Here is a 4984-nt window from a genome sequence, read left to right on the forward strand (position 1 = left end):
ACTAGGAGGAGACAAGTTATAATTGAGGTAAGTTTGTCATTAGTCATTAAATTAATAGATATTTTTGTGTGTGTGTTGTAGTTTATATACGTCTAAGCACCGCCGGCTGCTACTAAAGACCAATCTTATTACTCCAGGTTGACACAAGGTTGACTGACATGCTATGACACTTTCATGAACATGTCATAAAACATAAACAACTCAAACGTTTATGACATAACTCTTCTTTTAGCAAGGGTCATTCGATTTTGTCATGACAAGTTATGGTTAGGGTTCATGTGTCATGACTTTGTCATAGGGTTAGGGTCATGTCACTCTTATGTAGAAAACATACAAGTGTCACTGATATTTTTCTGAAGTATATAAAATACATGTATGACTTTTTGTCTGCAGATGTTTTTTCTTGTTTTTGGATCGTGGTATAATCCAAATGCTGTGTGTATTTTGTGTATTTTGTTAAAATGTATCGGTATTTCTCACCTACTTTTGTACTAGTACAAGTCAGTGAAATCAGACAAAGACAAAGCAAACATAATTATACAGCTGAGCCAACATACAGCCATTTTTTTCTCTGTGAAGAAGACACAGCCAAAACACCTTGACATGCTATGATTACCTGACTATTGGCAGTTAATATTACAGACTCCCTCAGTCCACCAGGTTATTGCAGTAACAGTGGAAATCTCTCCTTTTCTTCTCTTGCTTATCATGTAAAAGTGCATTAAAATGCATGGTGCGGTTGCCATAAATACATATCAATGACAAATGCCAGCCGGGTAGATTAGTGTGCAGTTTTGATCGCTGTCAAATCCATTCTCTATCAGCTGGAGCAGAAGCTATAAATGAGGCTCATTGTTTTGGGCTTAGGTCAGAATATGAATTCTGCATGATGTGTACACACTAGAGAAGAAATCTCCCATAATCTTCACCTCGAGTTAATTACTGAAGACAAACAGAATGGATCGCCAGAGACTCTTATCACTGACTGCTTGAATACTGAGGAGATTTCCCCTACATCTGATATGATTTTAAACTGAGTAATCTTTGCAACAAAACAATCTGTTTGGCCTATATTGTCAAATTCATCCCTTTTTCCGTGTGCCGATCTGAAGGAGATGTATGTACATTCTCACTAATTACAGCAATTATTACTCAGTGATGATACAACAAGCTCTCAAACAATTACCCCTTTCTCCCCTTCCTCTCTCTCTCTGTCTCTTCCTCCCACACAGTCTCACCAGAAGTATTTCACTGCATTGCCATTTATTCCACCTCATAAGGGAAAACTTCAAGCATATCATTCATTATAGTGCAAACCAACAAATAAACTAAACAAGACCAGCACCAGGGAGCCAACTTACATCCTGCTGAGCACAAGATGTTGGGATGGTGACACTCCCTATTACGTGAAATTTACAAGACTGCTCGCTGAACCTCTGCTTCAAGCATTACAGGAAAAAAAACTGCCTGGAGTGCAGAGAGGCATCCACCTTTAACACACTGTAAGACTTTACTGACTCCACAATCACGGCAGAGACAGTGTTCAATAAATAAGAATTTGTATTCCTGATTTAACAAGGTATGTTTTCTAAAAATACATCCCTATTTACAGCAATAGCTATGAGGGAAGTTAAAGGCTATGTGTTCCCACTCACAGCTGGGAGCTACCAAGTAAACACTACAGCCTTGTCTTGTTGGCCTCAGAGCAGATCTACTACTGCAGTTTCACCATGCCTTGTTTAAAGCCCTGCTCAGGGGCATTTCAGCTATGGTGGATGACAGAGGGGAGAACACTGCTCTATCGGTTCCCCAGCCAGATTCGCTGCTGCTGAAGCAGCACCCCTTCATAGCACAAGCTTAGTCTTTAACACTGACCACTGCCGCGCCATGCATGGCTGAAAAAAAAGGCTTCCTTCTACTGATAGATACTGACATTGCATGTTTTTACACAACTTTTGTTTTACACCGCATCCTCCGGTGCATTTTGATGTGAGAAGAGATGTCTGGAAAACAAGTGATTCCTCTCTAGGAATATTTGGACTCTCATCAAAGTTAGTTTCTGTCCCCAGCCAGCGTTCTGTGTGCCACATGGCAGAGGCTGCTGAGGACCTGTGGGGGAGTGAAAAGTAAGTACAATGGACAAAGGCATGTGTGGCACCTCACATCCTTTTCTTCTCTTCCTCGCAGCTATTATTGTATGAAAGTGCTGTCGACAGGGTTTGCACTGTGCCGTGCATTCTCAAACAATAGGGAACCTTTTGCATAAATCCATCTAAGGATAATAACATAAGGATTAGGGCAGAATGATACCCCTTAGATATTAAAACTCATGTTTATCACTCAACTCTTTAGTAGACATTATTGTATGATGACTTGTTGATTACTTCAAGGACTTGCAACATATGTTTCACAACAGTTGTACATTTTGACCTCAGGATTGTACAATAGTGCTAAAACCCTGCATTAGGTTTACCTGGTCCAATCAGGTAGTTGGCATCATTTCCTCAAGATGGGAGTATTATCATCATCATCATCATCCTAGATGAACACACTGACATATTCAAATGTATTGCATGAAGATGTTGGTAATCTGGTACTGTTAAATGTCATGATGGGAGTTTTAGGGTAATACTGGTAACCTGTAATGGGCATTGTTTAAGTATTGACTTTACATTTTACTGACTTATTGGTTAATCTAATAATTTAAAAACAATTAATTAAATTAGAGCCCACAGTCCAAAACTTAAAGATATTACAATTATTTTAAAAAGAAACCTTTAGATTTGAGAAATGGAAGCAAATGAATGTTTGGCATTTTTGCTTGGTAAATGAATGAATTTGGAAATTACATCAAACTGGGCATGACTAAAACTGACCACAACTGACAGAGGAGTTCACTGAGAAATACTTAATTTTGTAGTAACATACTTGACATACTTGGCAATATTCCCTAATTTAAGATGGAGTGGGACAGCTAACTAGCTGAATCAGTTCACTAAAACTTCTATTACTGTACCTCCTTTAGTAATACTGAACGGCACGACAGGGTTATTTTCCTTCAAAGATGTACTCCTTGTATATAAGTACTATATAAAGCACGAGTTGTGGAATTAGTGGGTACAGCTGTACTGGATCTTTGAACCCAGATGGATGGAAACAGCTTAATTCATCCTCTTGTCCCTGGTTTACATGGCAGGCCAGATTGTGAAGGATTAAAAGATTTGCCGTGTGGCCTTTCTACTTTCAAGGTTTATGTTTCATGTTGCAAATATCCCTGTGTTTCTAATCTTGGCATAGAAATATCTTTATTTAATTAAATAATAACTTGACAATCAGTATGTTTGTGTTAAAACTAATATACCGTAATAGTAAGCTGGATGCTATAATACATTTTCTATGGTCATTGGATGCCAAGATTTAAACTGCTGTCTAAGGCCTTGAGATTCACCTCCAGCCTAATCACACCATCAGTGTTTTCCCCTCTGTGCAAATGTGCCTCTTGATGGGCTGTCTAATGTGAGAGCTGTGGCCAGGCCTGGAAGAAGTCATCCACTCGCCTCATTTGGTTGCTTCATTGCACTCTGGGAAATATTTCATGAGGTCTAAGTGACTAAAACACACAGTGAGCATTTTTTATCAGTTCTTTACATTTTAATATGGTTGAGATATTTAAAGGTTTGGAATTGAGGAAGGAAACCTGCATACTTGAAGCCTTGTATTGTGTGGGTTTTAGATCTCTGAAGGACAACTTTGTGAGCATATGCTAATGACGTCAATGATGGTAATATCTCATAACCAGACTTTATTAAAGCTTCATTATTTTTTTATTTTTTTTAAATATTATTAAAAAGGCTGCCAATTCACAGGCAAATTATGAAAAATGATAAGAACACCATACACTATGATACCGTCTTGTTTACATTGTTATCACGTGTGCATGGCTTTTGAGTGTAATTCAACTTTTTTCAGTTCAGATGTTAGTTTTGTAGGTTTAGATATCGTTTCTATGGGCTTTGATAACATTTTACTCAATGACGTAATCGCTCAAATGCATGAACATGGCTACATCACTAAAACAAAGTCTGATGCAGGTAACTTGGAATTCAGATGATGAGACAGCTATAGAACTTGTCATGAAAACACGTTTGTGTAAGGTCATACTGTAATTTTATCAATGCAGCACAAATAAATTAAATATTTCCATTCATTGGGTCAGGAAAATCCTTAGAATTCATCTTGCATGTTTAAGTCCCCAGAAACAAAAAACAAATATATGTTTAATTAAATGGTAGTATTATTATTCAACAATGGAGAAATGTCTCTATTTTTTTAAGGTTTTCAGGATTCTGACTCTGGCAGATGTCTGTGTGGAAATCTCTACCACATTAAATATAACTCAACGTGTTGAAACTCCTGGTTTTCCAGTGTATGTAGCACCTTAAAAAAAGGTTCATCCTAATGACTACTTCAATTTGTTGATTTTTATGCAACCCTGTCTCCTTACACCTAAGGTTTACAGTTGTGCTCACAAGTTTGCACACCCTGGCATACATTTTGAAATTGTTGGCATAAATTTTGAAAATAAGACTCATCATGCAAAATATCTGGCTTTGATTCAAGCATAGTGATCATATGAAGAGATACCTTTTAACATAGTTGTTTGGCTTCTTTTTTAACAGTATTAGTAACAGAAATAACCCATATGACCTGATCAAAAGTTTACATACCCTTGAATGTTTGGCTTTGTTATGGGCACACAAAGTGACACACACAGGTGGAAATGGCAATTAACGGTTATTTCCCCACACCTGTGGCTTTGTAAATTGCAATTAGTGTCTGTGTATAAATAGTCCATGAGTTTGTGAGCTCTCATGTGGATGCACTAAGCAGGCTAGATAATGAGCCATGGGGAACAGAAAAGAACTGTCAAAAGACCTGCGTAACACGGTATTGTAACTTTATAAAGATGGAAAAGGATATAAAA

The sequence above is a fragment of the Etheostoma spectabile genome, chromosome 13, assembly GCF_008692095.1.
Source record: "Etheostoma spectabile isolate EspeVRDwgs_2016 chromosome 13, UIUC_Espe_1.0, whole genome shotgun sequence".
Lineage (NCBI taxonomy): Eukaryota > Metazoa > Chordata > Actinopteri > Perciformes > Percidae > Etheostoma > Etheostoma spectabile.